This window comes from Mustela lutreola, chromosome 8 (assembly GCF_030435805.1).
Source record: "Mustela lutreola isolate mMusLut2 chromosome 8, mMusLut2.pri, whole genome shotgun sequence".
Classification (NCBI taxonomy): Eukaryota; Metazoa; Chordata; class Mammalia; order Carnivora; family Mustelidae; genus Mustela; species Mustela lutreola.
In genome coordinates, this window is record NC_081297.1 from 43,497,207 (window position 1) to 43,517,062 (window position 19,856).

General features: G+C 36.0%; 1 protein-coding gene across 14 annotated transcripts in view; it reads right to left on the reverse strand.

Annotated features, from left to right (window-relative positions):
* Positions 1 to 19,856, reverse strand: part of ERC1 (ELKS/RAB6-interacting/CAST family member 1) — a 558,216-nt gene that overhangs the window by 212,897 nt on the left and 325,463 nt on the right. The window contains exon 16 of one of the 14 annotated variants that reach the window (XR_009356580.1): positions 3,952 to 4,050. The exons of the other annotated variants lie outside the window; for them this stretch is intronic. The gene's annotated coding sequence lies outside the window, so the exon portion shown is untranslated. The remainder of the gene's footprint in view (positions 1 to 3,951; positions 4,051 to 19,856) is intronic. 14 annotated transcript variants of the gene reach the window in all.

Genomic DNA, 19,856 nt, shown 5'->3' on the forward strand with positions numbered 1-19,856 from the left:
ATAAGTGATGAAAGTCAATTCAAGGAGACTAATTTTCCCAAAGTAACACCTACAGAATAGACAACAGGACCAGAATATGTGTCTGGCGTACTGTCCTAGCTCCCTGACAGGTTCTTCCCATCCCAATCTCTATTCTCCCTCATCTACTTCTCATTTTGTGACCAGAGTGACCTGCCAAAGAGATACAAACTTATTTTTATATTCTTGCATAAGGGCTCAAAATATAGGGAAAATGCCAAAATCTTTGGAAATACATATGAATGTTTTCACAGCATTGTTTCCAACTTTTCCTCCTAACTTCATCATTCCACTCATAACAAGCTACTCGTTACTGCCCATTATCCAAAGGTTAAAAGGACTAGTAGAAGACAACAAGTACGAGAGTGAGGGATCATACAGTCAAATGGAGGAGACAGCTTTAAGGAAAAGAATGGGGTGGTGGGAATTAGTAGGGTATACTAAATAGTATAGAACATCTACACAGAATGAGGACCAACAGTTTGTTCCTTAACTTTTGTTAAGTAAACAAATTCTGCAACTTCATATTGAAAAAGGTGCTTCTCCAGTTAGGCACTTTCACTCAAATGTAGATTATAAATTCCCATAATTCCAAACACTGCATATGACAAATTCAGTGTGGGACCTGAGTCCCCCCACTGCATCAAGTAGGTAGATATTGATTCAAGTATATAATTCTATATGAGCAATTTACTCTCTCCTGTAACAAACTTGAAAGGGGAGGACTGACTGCTTCTCAAAGCATTAAAATACAGAAACTGCTTCCATCATTGGTTCTAAAAGGATTAGTACTGCTGAACATGATATGGAAAGAAATAATCCCTTATTTGTAGGAATATGCTATTAATGTGGGAGTGATTCTTAGTCTTTTATTTTATTAGCAAAAAAGGAGAGACGTGCTTAATACATATAGTTGGAGGCAGTAAGTTCAATAAACTTATGGAATAGAAGTAGGAAATGTTTAAGGAAGATAAATATTTATTATACAAATAGCCAAGAGTTACTTATAAAAGCTTCTAAAGCAACTGCATGCTTTCCCAGTGTATCACCTAAAACCTCAGGTAAAAGATACTCTATTTGAAGTGCCCACAGAGAACACTCACGAGGAAGAGAATACACTTTAGAGGTCTCAAGTTTCTAGGAATGAAGCTGCTTCCCCTTTAAATTATACTCTGAAGTGAAACTGATAATTCAAAGCAGAAGCAGCATTTTCTATACTGAGGATTCAATGTATAACTGATTAAATAAAAGCCATCATTGACAATCGGGTTCCACTGTGTTTATGTGACCAGACAGCTGCTACTTTTACAACAGAAACCTGTCTCATATGAGAATATGTAGCAAAAGAAATTTAAGCTTGAGATAAAGTTACATATATTTACAGCAAAGTGAAGGTAATTGTTTCATATTAAGTGCTAGAGGAAAAAAGACTGAGAAAATAGTAATAAATTTAGCTTGGTAACAGCAGGAGTAAAAGGCAATCAAATATAGTCAATAATTCTTATTTGTGGTAGTTAACAATGTATAAAGTAGCTACAGTAACTGAATTAGCAAATACCAAACTTCTGTTCCTAAGGACAATACCGTTGGGTAAGCCTCTGCTACAACATTTTCATCAACCAATCAATACATAACTGTATTTTATGTGTGTTCTTGTTCAATGTATCTTATTAAATATATGTTATTGATTCGTTAACACTGAACTCATCACTAACAGCCCTGTATCTCATGCCTGAATGGAGGTTCACTAACACACATATTTTCTCCATAAGGTCCATCACAGCTTTTGTGTCTTAGGAACACTAATGCAAAAATGTGAAAAGTGGCAAAAAAAAAAAAAAAAAAAAAAAAAAAAGAAAAGAAAAGAAAAGAAAAGGATACTGTTTGGCTTGGGAGCTAAAACAAGAAGGTAAAACATCACCTTGTTCAACCTCAGCTAGTGACCGGCATGTAGGGTGAGTCAAAAAGTTTCGCCATTCTGTCCATGTCCACAAATGACTCTGAAAGTGTCACGAGTATTGATTTTAGAGTTACAAGGGAATTTCAGAAAGTAGGTGAATTTGCAGAATCCATGAATAATGAGGGTTGATTGTACTTGTTTCTCAAATTTATTAAATGAAAACAAACCTTAATTTTCTATTCCGTTAGTCAATCCTAATTCCTCTTAGAGTGACTATGATCTGAAAGGGGCAACCATTTCACTTTTAGTGAAGTTTTCACTTTTAGTTTAGAAAATACGCAGGGTAGCTGCACATCAAGAAACTAAATGGACAGCAAAATACCTACTTACTATGCTTCAATCACATCACCATAAATTCCTGAATAAGAATATGTAAATAAAACTGTGGGTAAAATCAATGAAGACTAAGTTTATGAATGGATTCAAGATACTGGAATTTGTAATCTATCTTTACATCCTCAAATTATAATCCATGATAAGGATTCTCTCTTGCCAATTGTAAAGTAGATTCATTCCTTGTGGATTCTTGAGATGGAAAGTCTCAGAAAGGGTTAGGTTTGATTCCCTGTCATCTGTATTTTTCCAGCAACTTTAACAGCTTGACTGTATATATGAACATTCTACCACTGATTTCATGTAGACAACTTTGTCTCTAAGACTCAACAAAAATGTGCTCAATAGTCAGGGAAGAAGCGGAAGAATTTACTAAGTAGAGATATGGAGAAGTGGCATCTTAATAAATTCCTAAAATTTTTAAAAGAGATATGAGTTTGCTTTCCTATTACAAAGGCTTATGAGTGAACATAGCTACAAAAAGGAGCCTGAGAAATAAAGGGCAAATTTTTTTTTAAAAAAATACCATTCTAAGAAGGGCAATGGGTATTGTCTGTTGTGTTACAACAGCAGAGTAACTTCCTGCTCCCTCTCTCCATTCTTTCAAGAACATTTATATGCCATGGAATGTGCTAGCAATGTGCTAGAAATTACAAAGATAAAAACAATATATGGCCTTGATAAATTCAAGATCTATACGGAAGAGACTATAGGTAAAGAGGCAAATAAAATATAATGTGTTTTATCTGTAATATCTCCAAACTGCAAACAACCCAAATTTCTAATCTATGGTTCAATTGACAAATTGCTGTATAGTCATGGTCTAGAATCTACATAGCAATGAGAATAAATGAACTCAAACTACATGTAGGTGTAGCAGAAAGCAAGAAAGTGATCATGAAGATCTAAACATACCATATTAAGAAAAGTATTTTTGTGTGGGAGGAATATGAGGAGAGAGGAAACAGAGACACTGAAGAATTTTATGTCGAAGATTCACCATACCCAAACGATATGCCAAGCATTATGGCAGGCAATATGAAGCATGTATTACAATGAGACAAGATCACTTAGGAGGTAATTAAGGAAATTCAAGCAAAAATCGTCACGAAGGTACAAATTATAGTAGTGACAGTTGTGTTTAAAAGAAGAGGACAAGAGGGGTGGCTGGGTGGCTCAGTGAGTTAAGCCTCTGCCTTTGGCTCAGGTCATGATCTCAGGGTCCTGGAATCAAGCCCTGCATTGGGCTCTCTGCTCAGCGGGAGCCTGCTTACCCCTCTCCTGCACCCCCAGCTCCCGCCTGCCTCTCTGCCTACTTGTGATAAATAAAAATCTCTTAAAAAAAAAAAAAAAGAGTCTGTCTTCTCTCTTTAAAAAACAAAACAATAAAACAATCTCTTTAGTGTTAGCCACACCTTTCAGCTACATAAAAAAAATTCTGAAATAGAAATTGTAAAAGTTACCCCAAAATATTTTTGAATGTTCTATAAAAGTAGTTTTTCCATATCATATAAGTAGAATGGGATACAAACAGAACATTGCAGACCTACTGTATAATTGTATATGTTGTAGTCTACATGGAGATACTATATTTATAGAAAAGGCAGCTTATGGACAGGCTGACTTTATAAGAAAAATACCTGAAAATCACTGAGGTGTTACAGTATCTTCAAAGGCTTAGAAATGCTGGTCACCAGAAGAAGAACACAGTAATATCCATCAATTTAGTGCTGCTCTATCTATAGTAAAACAAATGAAATAATATAAAATACCAGAATGTTCTTCATTTGAAAATGAAAGTATTATTAAATGAAACTGTTTTCAGTAAGACAGAATGCAATGTGTGTGTCGGTCTGTATATGTTACATGTTTAGATATTTCAGTAGATTTAGCAAAGGTGATCTAAAGACTTATGGGAAAAATAGGTAGCAAGTTAACTCTAGAGTATGTTACAGTGCTTGAGTATGCTTGACTATGAATTCTTGTAACATTTCAAAGTCTAGAGAATAATTAGATTAATATCCTACCGAGTCAATTTAAATCACTTAAAATCATGTTCTATTCTCTTAAGCAGTAGATATAAAAAGAGGGACTTTCATTGCTACACATTTAGTAGTGTTAGTAAGTAATTTATCTTTTATAATTGCTGGCCATCCAAAGTGGCAGAGAGGGGGCTGGGTAATCTGAAGCACTGCAAAGCAAACTGATACAGAGGAAATAGATGAAAATTAGTGTACAGGATACAAAATTTTAGGAAGAGAGAGAGAAAAAAAAAAAAAGAATTGCATTTAAGACCTCTTTAATTCTTTGGAGTTAAAAGACTTTTGCCCAAGGTGTACAAACCTCTAGGGATAAACTTGTCAGCAGTCTTCTCTAATTTGACATCCTTTTTTTTAAAGATTTTATTTGTCAGAGAGAAAGAGACAGAGAGAGCACAGCAGGGGTAATGGCAGGCAGAGGGAGAAGCAGGCTTCCTGCTGAGCAAGGAGCCTAATGCAGCACTTGATCTCAGGACCCTGGGATTATAACCTGAGCCAAAGGCAGACACTTAACTGACTGAACTACCCAGGCACCCCTGTAACTTGACATCTTTGATAAGAAAAAAGTTTTATGAAGTCTTTGAGGTACAGATGATTTAGAAGTAAAACGTAGTGTAGTGAATTTGGAAGAAACATGAGACACTTAAATATACTGTAGTAATGTACTTGTTATTTTATTTATTTTCTAATATTTTTATTTTTTTAAGTGATCTCTACACCAAACGTTAGCCTTTAACTCACAACCCTGAGATCAAGAGTCACATGCTCTACAAAAAGCTGATATTCTATTGTGTACATACACATTACTAATTTAAAATTTCTTCACAGAATTTCCAAGGAGCTATCACTAGCTAAATTTTAGTGGCTTTTAAATACATCCCATTTACACACACACACACACACACACACCAATGCAAGACTTCAACATATACACCTGATAACATATGAACCTGGCTTAAGGACCGCTTGTATCAGTCATAGCTTCTGAGTAAATGTTTTACTCAGTGAAGCTCTGTAACAGCTCTTCTATGTGTGCATGTATGTGTGTATACTGATAAGTATTAGTTTCAAACTCGTGATCATTTTCTCACTGTCTGGTAACATAAGAGAAGTCACTGTCACAAAAATCAGGCCAGGAAAAAGGACTCCTTCCTGATAAACCAAATGGTTCACCTCTGCCTCTATAGTCACATGTACATAAAATGGAACAGATAACAGACATTCTTGTGATTAAGTTTCATCCCTTTAAAACATTACCTCTCAGGATTTCATTTTACAGGAATAACTCTGGCAGAAAGAATGAAAAAAATCTAAAAGAACTTACAATTACTATTTACTTACATGTGTCAAACACTGGCCACTATGTATATGCTTTCCCATACAATTTCTTATTTCAGTCTTCTAACTCTACATGACAGCATTTACCAGTTTCATACACATACATGAGGAAACTGAGATCCAAAGTGAAATAAATCCTGAAGGTCATGCAGTGCATGTTAAATTTAGTTTTAACTTGAAAGCTCAGGATTTTATCAGAACATTAAGGAAACACTTAAAATATCATATAGGTAATATGCTCTCACTGTTAAAATTTTAAAAAATTATTTAAAATTATGTGTATGTACACAGAGTGAAAAATATCCCTCTAACTCTTGTCCATCCTTTTGTCCTCCACTGATCCAAAAAATTATAGTGTGTGTGTGTAAGAGAGAGAGAGAGAGAGAGAGAGAGAACATATGTACATTCCTCCACCTCCCTCTTTTCAACCATTGGCAGCATATTATGCACACTGTTTTCCATTTTCCTTTTTTCATTTAATAATAACTAGAATTTCAGTTGCATATGCCATCTAACCCTACAACTCCACTTCTGGGGCTTTAATCCTACAGATATACCTGCATACATGCAAAATACCTTTTGTACAGGGTTATTTATATCTTTATACAAATTCTGTATTATTATAACCCAATTACTATTTTGTAGCATTGTATATAAAATAGCTAAGTATTAGAAGTGACTTCAATTCCCAAAAATGGAGAACTGAATATAGTGCCATGGAATACCATCCTACTGGAGGAGAAAGACTAATGATATGGAAAGATATTCCAAATATAAAAACAGGTCAGCAAAAATTTAAAAGATAATGTAGAGTACGCCCAACAGTGTGAGGAAATACACACTCTCGTACACAGCTGATGAAAGCATATGTAGGAGAGCCTTTTTTGTTGAGAACAATTTAACAACAGGTACCAAAATAAAATATGCAATATGCTTTGACTCAACAATTCCATTAAAAAAAATCTACTCTACAGAGAGATGCTTACATGTGAAAAGATGCATAACATTCCCTGCACTTTGGGTACAATACTGAAAAACTGGAAATAATCCAAATGGCCTTCAGCAGAGAAATAATTTTAAAAAATAGTATAACATGCATGTAATGGGACACTAGCCAGTTGTTAAACAGAAGAGAGCAGATCTTTACTCTGACATTAGAAAATAACCGTCTACGGCCATACCACCCTGAACGCGCCCGATCTCGTCTGATCTCGGAAGCTAAGCTGGGTCGGGCCTGGTTAGTACTTGGATGGGAGAAAATAACCATGACATATTCTTCAGTTAAAATACATTTTAAAATACATTGCAGAACAATGTAACTAACATTTCATTTATGTACATAAAATCAGAAAAACAAATGTAAAATAAAATGAAACAAGAACTGTACCCCCACCACAAACACATAAACAGACACACAAGTATCCTATATGTTTTCCCTTTTCTACTGAACAAAGATTTGCTATTTTGAAAATGAAAACTTATTGTAGTTAAGTAAAGACACGTAGAATTTAAACACACCAAGAACATCTTTGTAGTGGCCAAAAGTTTAAATGCAAGAATCAAATTATTAAAATTTCAAGCCCTTTATTTTCCAATGATAAAGCTCAATTTGTGATGTTTCAGTGGTGATTTGAAAATGTCATAAATGAAGACAAAACCTGAAATAATACCTCGTTATAATAATGCTTAGGATAAAATCCAAGTGATACTTTTAGTAACGTAAGTTTATGGGACTAACTAGCTGTAAGTATGCATGGATGCTAGTTGGTAAATTACTTGAGAGGAGAGAACAGGTATCCCATACAGCATCTAAGACTGTCCTGCACACACAAAGGGCTTAGAACATAAATGGACAAAAAAAAAAAAAGTTAAGAAATAGAAATTCTGTAATACAAAAACCCAGTCTGAGTCATGTAATAACAGGCAATCAATCATCTGTTTTGGGGCTTTTGAACCAGTAACCAGGTAAGAGATGGAATAAATGATTTAATTTTTTCTTTTCCGGATGTGAAGCAAAGCAGGGAGCTAACCAATAAAGACTCAATGCTATCCTTAAAGCACACATGCCGAACTATCCCCATATATAATATAAACGATATGGAATAAATTAACATCAAAATTGCTTCTTAAGTTATAATCTTAGTATAACTGGCTAATATCACTGTTGACTTTCTAAAATAGGCAAAACAGACATTGACTTGATACTAAGGGATGAAAAATAAAGAAAATAATCACTGTGGAATAGAAAATAGCAGAAACAGTAAGACAGCAATCATAAAGCAAGCATCAGTAAGTTCAAAAGTCAGAAACATAGAAGAAATGTGAGCTTAAACTTCTCTTCTTTGGGAATTTTCATCCTTTTGGATGGGAAGGACATATTCTGACACTTAATTACTCTCACAGAGGAAATGCTTTTCTATAAGTTCTTTTTTAAAATTACAAAGAGCTGAGAATTACACAGTAAATTTTTGGCAGTTAACCTTGGAGAGACTGTTGCTTAGAGCTGTTACACCCAAACACTAAGCTTCTCAGCAAACAGGGCCTGCCGCGGCCCATAAACTGATCTCTGTGGAGGGCCCCACTGAGAGACCCACATGTTCTACGGCTAGTGCCAACACCCTTTTCAATACTCCGAAGGTTCACTGGCAACTCTGCATAAATTGCCAGTTTCTCTTGGCTCCAGAGACAGCTTCACCTGCAGGGTTTCATTTTTCTGTTTGACACCTTAATGTTGATTTTCCTAGATACTACAAAAGAGCCCTCTCCAGTGCTTCTCACACAATTACACAATCACTCCATTGTAACTCGGGAGAGGATTAATGATTGGGTTTTATTTGATTGTAGTTTTGATTAATCCCAACTTTGTTTAATTTGTGACCTTTGCTGGAATCCCAAGGGCTGGGAATTAGAAAATGCACACTGTACCACTGTACTCTGAGTAGTCTGAGCTTGCCAATTTATTTCATGCCTCATTAGCCACAAAAGCTATGAAATTTTAGTCCAAAACAGCTTCACATTTTTTCAGGGTATGGGTACAAAATTCTGTAAGCTTTTCATTCTGATTTAAATAGAGTAAGCCAATAATTAAGTCTATCCTGATTATACCCATAGGGTCTCAATTCCAACTGGCAAGTATCTCAGTAAAACATCAAACCTAGGCAAGTCATATCATGATGTAGCTGTCTTGACTTCCCAAGGATTGGAATTAGTTTTTGTGAGGGTTGAAAAAAATTAATTTTTAGCATATAACAAATTAAAATATTTGTTGATCAAGTTGTCCTCAAAATTCAAAACAAATCTATATGAAAAAATTTAACCCAATTTGTATTAAATCTTGATGATATTACATCATAGAAAAGGTGCTGTAGGTTTTCCTTATTTATCACTAGAGAATCCGGTATTTATAACATTTTAATAAATAATTTATACTACACAGCACTCTGTATAAAAACTTTCTCTTTTGAGGTTCACAGAAACAACAGATTATTTGTAAGAAATTATAGAAGATGTCCTTTTTATGATACTCAATTCTGCTAGTTGATTAATTTTAAAAAAGCTGACTATAGTATGGAAAAATTGCACATATAAATGTATACCGTGTTACCAATTCTTGTTGCAGGTGAGGTCCAAAGCTCACCATATGACCCACTGACTTCAACTGTGCATTGTCTTTCTTGTACCCTGTCTAGGTCGTTTTCTTAAAGTAGGACTAGAATTTAGAGATTTTTGAAAGCAATTTCAGCCTAAAACATCTTCAGATTTAAAAAATTCCTCCAGGGCGACAGGGTGGCTCAGTGGGTTAAGCCTCTGCCTTCCGCTCAGGTCATGATCTCAGGGTCCTGGGATCGAGTCCCACATCGGGCTCTCTGCTCAGTGGGGAGCCTGCTTCCTCCTCTCTCTCTCTGCCTGCCTCTCTGCCTACTTGTGATTTCTCTCTGTCAAATAAATAAATAAAAATATTAAAAAAAAAAGTCCTTTCTTTTAAAAATAAATAAATAAATAAATAAATAAATAAATAAAATAAAAAATTCCTCCAATATTAAGGGGCACCTGGGTGGCTCAGTTTTTAAGGTCATGATCCTGGAGTTTAGGATTGAGTCCTGTGACGGGCTCCCTATTCAGCAAGGAGTCTGCTTCTCCCTCTAACCCTCCCCCCTTTCATGCTCTCTCTTTCTCAAGTAAATAAATTTTTTTTTAAATTCTCCCAATATTTAATAACTATCTTTTCACCTCATTCAACAATGATTTTTAAATGACTTCCTTGTATCCTCTTCTCATAACATCAACTTTCAGCTTCAGTTTCATAAAAATATTTGGTCTTACAAATGTCATTAGTTTCATCAATCATAAAAATACTTATTTTACTTATTCTTGATATTGTAATTAACAATATAATTATATTTTTGATATATATATTGAAAACAAACATAACTTATAGCAATCATACAACTCAAAAGATTAACTGAAATGGACAGGGTATATTTGAGAGTGGTATACTAGATGTTCTAGCATTCTTTTTTTTGCTTTTAAAGATTTTATTAATTTATTTGACAGAGATCACAAGTAGCAGAGAGGCAGGCAGAGAGAGAGGGAGAAGCAGGCTCCCCACTGAGCAGAGAGCCCAGTGCGGGGCTCGATCCCAGGATCCTGGGATCACAATCTGAGCCAAAGGCAGAGGCTTTCACCTACTGAGCCACCCTGGTGCCCCTAGATGTTCTAGCATTCTATTAGGATCTTTAACACAGTAAAAATAAAGCCTCAATTAATCTAACAAGTATGTTAAGGGTTAAGGAGAAACTGATCAGAAGGGCTTCTTATATAGCCTCAAAGTACCCATCAAAATAAAAAAGATGTTTACCATTTAAACTGTGTATCTGCCGATTTGGATGCCTTTAATTTCCTTTTGTTTGATTGCTGAGGCTAGGATCTCTAGTACTATGTTGAATAGCAGTGGTGATAATGGACATCCCTGCCGTGTTCCTGACCTTAGCGGAAAAGCTTTCAGTTTTTCTCCATTGAGAATGATATTTGCGGTGGGTTTTTCATAGATGGTTTTGATGATATTGAGGTATGTGCCCTCTATCCCTACACTTTGAAGAGTTTTGATCAGGAAGGGATGCTGTACTTTGTCAAATGCTTTTTCAGCATCTATTGAGAGTATCATATGGTTCTTGTTCTTTCTTTTATTGATGTGTTGTATCACATTGACTGATTTGCGGATGTTGAACCAACCTTGCAGCCCTGGAATAAATCCCACTTGGTCGTGGTGAATAATCTTTTTAATGTACTGTTGAATCCTATTGGCTAGTATTTTGTTGAGTATTTTCGCATCTGTGTTCATCAAGGATATTGGTCTATAGCTCTCTTTTTTGGTGGGATCCTTGTCTGGTTTTGGGATCAAGGTGATGCTGGCCTCATAAAATGAGTTTGGAAGTTTTCCATTTCTATTTTTTGGAACAGTTTCAGGAGAATAGGAATTAGTTCTTCTTTAAATGTTTGGTAGAATTCCCCTGGGAAGCCGTCTGGCCCTGGGCTTTTGTTTGTTTGGAGATTTTTAATGACTGTTTCAATCTCCTTACTGGTTATGGGTCTGTTCAGGCTTTCTATTTCTTCCTGGTTCAGTTGTGGTAGTTTATATGTATCTAGGAATGCATCCATTTCTTTCAGATTGTCAAATTTATTGGCATAGAGTTCCTCATAGTATGTTCTTATAATAGTTTGTATTTCTTTGGTGTTAGTTGTGATCTCTCCTTCATTCATTTACAATTGCACCCAAAACCATAAGATACCTAGGAATAAACCTAACCAAAGAGACACAGAATCTATACTCAGAAAACTATAAAGTACTCATGAAAGAAATTGAGGAAGACACAAAGAAATGGAAAAATGTTCCATGCTCCTGGATTGGAAGAATAAATATTGTGAAAATGTCTATGCTACCTAAAGAAATCTACACATTTAATGCAATTCCTATCAAAGTACCATCCATCTTTTTCAAAGAAATGGAACAAATAATGCTAAAATTTATATGGAACCAGAAAAGACCTCGAATAGCCAAAGGGATATTGATAAAGAAAGCCAACGTTGGTGGCATCACAATTCTGGACTTCAAGCTCTATTACAAAGCTGTCATCATCAAGACAGCATGGTACTGGCACAAAAACAGACACATAGATCAATAGAACAGAATAGAGAGCCCAGAAATAGACCCTCAACTCTACAGTCAACTAATCTTCGACAAAGCAGCAAAGAATGTCCAATGGAAAAAAGACAGCCTCTTCAATAAATGGTGCTGGGAAAATTGGACAGCCACATGCAGAAAAATGAAATTGGACCACTTCCTTACACCACACACAAAAATAGACTCAAAATGGATGAAGGACCTCAATGTGCGAAAGGAATCCATCAAAATCCTTGAGGAGAACACAGGCAGCAACCTCTTCGACCTCAGCCGCAGCAACATCCTCCTAGGAACAACTCAAAAGGCAAGGGAATCAAGGGCAAAAATGAACTATTGGTATTTCATCAAGATCAAAAGCTTTTGCCCAGCAAAGGAAACAGTTAACAAAATCAAAAGACAACTGACAGAATGGGAGAAGATATTTGCAAACGACATATCAGATAAAGGACTGGTGTCCAGAATCTATAAAGAACTTAGCAAACTCAACACCCAAAGAACAAATAATCCAATCAAGAAATGGGCAGAGGACATGAACAGACATTTCTGCAAAGAAGACATCCAGATGGCCAACAGACACATGAAAAAGTGCTCCATATCACTCGGCATCAGGGAAATACAAATCAAAACCACAATGAGATATCACCTCACAACAGTCAGAATGGCTAAAATCAACAAGTCAGGAAATGACAGATGCTGGCGAGGATGCGGAGAAAGGGGAACCCTCCTACACTGTTGGTGGGAATGCAAGCTGGTGCAGCCACTCTGGAAAACAGCATGGAGGTTCCTCAAAATCTTGAAAATAGAACTGCCCTATGACCCAGCAATTGCACTATTGGGTATTTACCCTAAAGATACAAACGTAGTGATCCAAAGGGGCACGTGCACCCGAATGTTTATAGCAGCAATGTCCACAATAGCCAAACTATAGAAAGAACCTAGATGTCCATCAACAGATGAATGGATCAAGAAGATGTGGTATATATACACAATGGAATACTATGCAGCCATCAAAAGAAATGAAATCTTGCCATTTGCGACAACATGGATGGAACTAGAGCGTATCATGCTTAGCGAAATTAAGTCAAGCAGAGAAAGACAACTATCATATGATCTCCCTGATATGAGGAAATGGTGATGCAACATGGGGGCTTAAGTGGGTAGGAGAAGAATAAATGAAACAAGATGGGATTGGGAGGGAGACAGAGCATAAGTGACTCTTAATTTCACAAAACAAACTGAGGGTTGCTGGGGGGAGGGGGTTAGGGAGAGGGGGGTGGGATTATGGACATTGAGGAGGGTATGTGCTTTGGTGAGTGCTGTGAAGTGTGTAAACCTGGTGATTCACAGACCTGTACCCCTGGGGATAAAAATATATGTTTATAAAAAAATTAAAAATTAAACATCTGAAAAGAAAAAAAAATAAACTGTGTATCTGTGCTTCTAGAGATAATACAATTATTATCAATTTTATCAAGTGATGAGAGGTAGGAGCCATGACTCACTTGCCTTTCTGTAAATTCCATTACACCATCTGTCTCTTATCTTTGCCTGTCTCTCAATGTACCAAATCTAGAATGTAAATGTATAGAATATTGTGAAGGTAGAACAGCACTAGAAAAGGAAAAATCTTCACTTATTATATATATATATATATATATATATATATATATATATATATTCTTATTGTAATGGGGTATTATCTCTGCTACATGTTTGAGAAAGGCATCTCTTAAATTAGATATTCTTTTTTCATAAGTGAGGCTTAATATTTTTTTTAAGTAGTTCTGCTGGACAAATGCATTTCCATTTTTGTGAGCTGATTATTTATATCTTTGGCCTCCTTTTCTATTAGGACCAATGTTGCCATCTCATAGATGAAGAAAACAGAGGCCCTGACAGGTTAACCTCCTCAAGGCTCTATAGCGAATTAATAATATCCCTAAAGTTAAAATCTGGGTGTCTTTCTAACATTATAGGTGTATGTATAGGAAGTACTGCGGAAATTCTGATCAGCAGTAAGCGTAGCGTGTAGGCTCAGGACATGCTCTAGCCCACGACCACCACCACAAACAAGGAAACAAAAAATGTTTTTAAAATCACATTTGTTATTTTTGGGAAAAAAAAAAAAAACCTGAAACAGTAATGGATACATCAGAACATTTTTGGTCCTCTTTACACATATCTTATTCAAGTGATAATAAAGTTTGAATTACATATAGAAGGCAAATAGTTTTGTTTTGTTTTGTTTTGTTTTTTGTTTTTCTCGCTGAGTAGCTTAGAGCCTCCAAATGCCTGACTCTGGTTGGTCTCTGGAGTTATTTTTCCGAACAAGAGACTTTGTCAGACACTATTCAATACCTATTCCATTACCCGTGTTTTCTTTTACTTTTTCTATTTTAAAAAAGATTTTATGTATTTGATAGATAGAAGGAGAGAGCGAGCAGGGAGGGACAGGTGGGAAGGAATAAAGAACCTGAAACAGACTCCACACCAAGTGGTGAGCCTGGTGTGGGGCTTGACCCCCCAACCTAGACATCATGACCTGAGCCCAAACCGAGAGTCAGACACTTAACCAACAGTCACCCAGGTGCCCCTCCATTTTCCTTGTTTTCTAATGGAATCTAGGCTTTGAATCACAGTGTCCCTCACCAACTAAAACAAGCACCTTTGTCAGTAAGAAATAAAAGGAAATCTAGTGGGTCAGTCTTTAATGAAAGAGTTAGACTATTTGGGCAAACACCTTTTGCCCCTTGTATGTGTCTTTGTCTGTAATACTCATGCAAATCTGTAGTAACCAGCCATTTTGCAGGCATAAGGAGAAAAGCCATGTACTAAAGAATAGTGAAAAAAAAAAAACAAAAAACAATGAGCCCAGACCCTCTGGTATCATAGAACCAAGCAAGTTGTACTAGACTGCCTTCCTCTGTATTTCTTGTTAGGTGAGAAAAATAAAACCTTATCCTATTAATATTTTCTTACACTTTTTTTTTTTGAATAGGGGCATCATTTGGATTTTAATTAAAAACGAAAACAATACTAAATTATATGAGAGTATCCTGTCAAAGTTGACTACTGAGAAAAGTCATTCTAGCATTTACATGTCAGATAAATTTACATGTCAGTTTAAAGTTAAGAAAAGAGTTAGGAAGACAGGTTGCAGTTATTCAGGGATAACACACTAAATGCTAAAATGCAAGTGGCTGCAGAAACAGAAAAGGTATGAAATCTAAGAGACTTTGCAAGAAAATATCTCAAAACAAATCCAACTCATGTGAAAAAATGGAACGATTCACAAATACGGTAGATGATTCAAGCCTAAAAATAAATGTAATTTAAGAAAGAGAATTATTTTAGGAGTGAGGAAAGAATCAACCAAAGTCAATATATAAATGTTTGTGGGTTACAAGCAAACATCCTCCCCCCACCACCAACTGTTTTTTTCCCTATAACCTTTCATGTTTAAGGCCAGGGTTCAAGTTCAAGGTACTGAAATTATATTCAGCAGTATACTAAAATTTTACTAAAAACTCCATATGGGGTGTGTGGTTATACTTCTGATTACAAATAAAGAGCCCCACTTATTCCTGTTATGGATTAAATAATACAAACTGTAGCCACGGACAGGAGAAAATACACTGCTAAGAGAAGAAAATATGCTATCCAACTCCTGAACTGAGATGCAAAAAACAAAATTAAGTTCTTGGGGAAAAAAAGGTACATAGTTTTCAAACAATGCAATTATATATTTTGGGAAGCATAAATAATACTTGGCTTAGTTTTCCATAGTACAAATTCAATCATATAAGCCAATGGAAAAGTTTTAAATTACTCGGACTTAATCAAACGCCATTCCATTCAACTGTTGAAAACACTTAGTTTTTGCTATATATCTCCACAGTAAAAAGGAAAGCATGGCTAGTTCAAGTGAAATAGCCAAAAGAATAATTGGTAACTCTGTACAAGAAAGCAATTGCTCTTTTTTGAGTAAAAAAAAAAAAAAAAAAATAGTGTTTGTGAATTTTCTGCCATGGATAACAACCATTTCTAGGAATTTCTGGTCTAAAATAAGATCATATATAAATTAATAACCACTGTCACATTAGACTTAGAACCACAATAATCTGCTATCCAGTATGTAGCTGAGAGCAGTAACTTTAAGGATCTAAATTCATTCCAAATAAAACCAAATACTTTTAACTGTGTTTCTTTCTTTCTCTTTGAAAGATTTTATTTATTTGACAGAGAGAAAGAGAGAGAGGGGACACAAACAAGTGGAGCAGGAGAGGGAGAAGCAGGCTTCCCACAGAGCAGGGAGCTAGATGCAGGGCTCAATCCCAGGACCCTGGGATCATGACCTGAGTGGAAGGCGGATGCTTAACGACTGAGCCAACCCAGAGCTCCTCATTGTGTTTCTTAAAGAACAAAGTCTCAGTGGAATAAAGGGGAAGGAAATAATAAGAAACTATTCAAAAACAGTATATCTGGGGCTCCTGGGTGGCTCAGTGGGTTAAAGCCTCTGCCTTCAGCTCAGGTCATGGTCCCGGGGTCCTGGGATTGAGCCCTGATGAGCCCTGCATCGGGCTGTCTGCTCAGCAGGGAGCCTGCTGACCCCGCCCCCACCACCATGCCTGCCTCTCTGCCTACTTGTGATCTCTGTCTGTCAAATAAATAAATAAATCCTTAAAACAAAAAAACCCAAAAAACCCCACAGTGTATCCGTAAGACACCACATTAAATCAAAATTATAAAATTTCATATTAAGGATGGAGCAGAAAATTAAAATTAAGTAAATTATGTGGATTTATGTGTAAAATCCTTGACTATGCTAAAAGATCGTGCATGATGTAAGTCCTGCCATCTTCACATATCTTGGATACTTTTACCCCATTCTCTATACTTAACAATACTAGTTTCTTTCAGATCTTTGAATAAACTAAGCTTTTTACCACCACTGGACCTCTGCTGATGTTGATTCTTCTGCTTGGAATATTCTTCTCTTCTAATCCCTTACTGGCCTCCTTAGTCATATGGCACTCCTACTCATCCCCCAGTTCATTTTTATCTAAATCTTTAGAAATGTAATTATTTTCTTCATTTTACCGAGATACTGGTATGCAATGTATGTAAGTTTAAGGTGTATTACATGATGATTTGATGTGTGTGTGTGTGTATATGTGTGTGCATACACACACACTTTAAAATTACCACAAAAAGGTTAGCTAATATCTTCATTTCATCAGAATGATGATTTTTATTTTTGGCAGAAACATTTAAGACATACTCTCTTTAACAACTTTCAAGTACATAACACAGCATTGTAAATTACACTCACCAAGCTGTGTCTTAGATGCTTGAAACTTACTCATTCTATAGCTGGAAGGTTATACCCCTGTACCAAAACAAAGCCCAAGTCCCTGGCAAACATGATTCTATTCTCATTTCTATGAGTTCAGCTTTTTTAGATCCCACAAAAAAGTAAGAATATACAGCATTTGCCTTTCTCTGTCTTATTTCCTCAAGGTCCATCTACATGGTCATAAAAGAATTTCCTTTTCTATGGCCGAATATTTTACTGTATATACAACACTTTTTCTATATCTATATCTATATCTATATATTGTATATACAACACTTTTTCTGTATCTGTTCATCCATTGATGGACATATTAGTTGTTTTCCATGTCTTAAATAACACTGCAATGAATACGAGGGTACAGATACCTCTTTGAAATAATGTCATTTCCTTCAGATACATACAAATAAGTGAGACTGATGATGATATAGCAGTTCTATTTTTAATATTTTGGGGAATCTCCATAGTGCTTTCTCTAGTGGCTGTACCAATTTACATTCTTATCCACAGTACAAAAGGGTTCACTTTTCTCCACACTTGTGAACACTCATTATGGCTTCTCTTTTTGTTAACAACCACTTTAGTAAATGTGAGGTAGTATCTCATTGTGGTTTTTATTTCCACTTTCCTGATGATTAGTAAGGTTGAACATCTTTTCATGTACCTGTTGGCCATCTGTACATCTTCGGAAAATGTTTACTTCAACTCCTTTGCCATTTAAAAAATCAGATTCTTTGTTATTGTTTTGCTGTACAGTTATATGAATTCCTGTATATTTTGGATATTAAGACCTTATTAGATAGATGGTTTGCAATATTGTCTCCTATTTTGTAGGCTGAGTTTTCATTTTGCTGATTGTCTCCTTAGCCATAAAAAAGCTTTTTATGTTGATGTAGTCTCAATTGTTTTTTTTTTTTTTTTTTTTGCTTTTGTTGCCTGAAATTTTGCTGTCACATTAAAAAAAAAAAAAAAAAAAAATCATTGGGGCACCTGGGTGGCTCAGTGGGTTAAAGCCTCTACCTTTGGCTCGGGTCATGATCCCAGGGTCCTCAGATCAAGCCCCACATCAGGCTCTCTGCTCGGTAGGGAGCCTGCTTCCTCCTCTCTCTCTCTCTGCCTGCCTCTCTGCCTACTTGTGATCTCTATCTGTCAAATAAAATAAATAAAATCTAAAAAAAAAAAAAAATCATTGCCAAGGCTAAAGCCAAGGATTCCCTCCCAACCCCACCTCATTTCCTACTAGTAGTTTTACACTTTGCAGTTTCAAAGTCTTTAATTCATTTTGAATTAATTTTTGTGTATGGCATAGGATAGATGTCCAAATTCATTCTTTTGCATGAGAATATCCAGTTTTCCCAACCACATTTACTGAAGTAACTACCCTTTCCGACTAGATATTCCTGGATCCCTTGTCAAAATACTAGCTGATTGTATGTGCAGGGGTTTATTTTTGGGATCTCAATTCTGTTCCACTGTTCTATGTGTCCACTTTTACACAAGTACCATAGTGTTTTGATTACTATAGCTTGACAATGATGTCTGGAGCCAGGAATTGTGAGGCATACAGTGTTGTTTTTGTTTCTTGGGAGCTTTGGCTATCTGGGAACTTTTGCAGTTTCATTGGAATTTCAGGATTGTTTTTGCTATTTCTGTGAAAAATGCTATTCTAATCTTAACACGGATTACACTGAACCTATAGACGGCTTTGGGTAATATGGACATTTAAACAGTACTAATTTCTTCTAATCCATGAAAATGGGGTATCTTTCCAGTTATTTGTCTTCTTCAAATTCTTTCATCAATGACATAATTGTTATTATAGAGATCTTTCACCTCCTTGGATAAATTTATTTCCAGGTATTTCATTATTTTTGATGCTATTATTAATGGGATTGTGGGTTTTTTTTTGTTTTTGTTTTTGTTTTTTCAGAGAGTATACCGTTAGCATACAGAAACATAACTGACTTGTTTTATCGATTTTTATCCTGAAATTTTAAGGAATTTGTTTTAGAGTTCCTTTTTTTTAAGATTTACTAAAAAAATTTAGGGGTGCCTGGGTGGCTCAGTGGGTTAAAGCCTCTGCCTTCAGCTCAGGTCATGATCTCAGGGTCCTGGGATGGAGCCCCGCATCGGGATCTCTGCTCAGCAGGGAGCCTGCTTCCTTCTCTCTCTCTCTGCCTGCTTCTCTATTTGTGATCTATGTCACTGTCAAATAAATAAATAAAATTGTTAAAAAATTGTTTTAACGATTTTATTTATTTGAGAGAGTGAGATAGACGGGGGGACATGTGAGGGGGTAGAGTCAGAGGGAGAAGCAGACTCCCCACTGAGCAGGGAGCCCAAGGCGGGACTTGATCCTGGAACTCCAGGATCATGACCTGAGCGAAAGGCAGTTGCTTAACCAACTGAGCCACCCAGGCTCTATTTTATAGTTCTAACAAAGTTTTAGTGTAATCTTTAGGGTTTTCTTTCTTTAAGATTTTATTTGTTTATTTGACAGACAGAAATCACAAGTAGGCAGAGAGGCAGTCAGAGAGAGAGGGAGTGGCAGGCTCCCTGCTGAGCAGAGAGCCTGATGCAGGGCTAGATCCCAGGACCCTGAGATCATGACCTGAGCTGAAGGCAGAGGCTTAA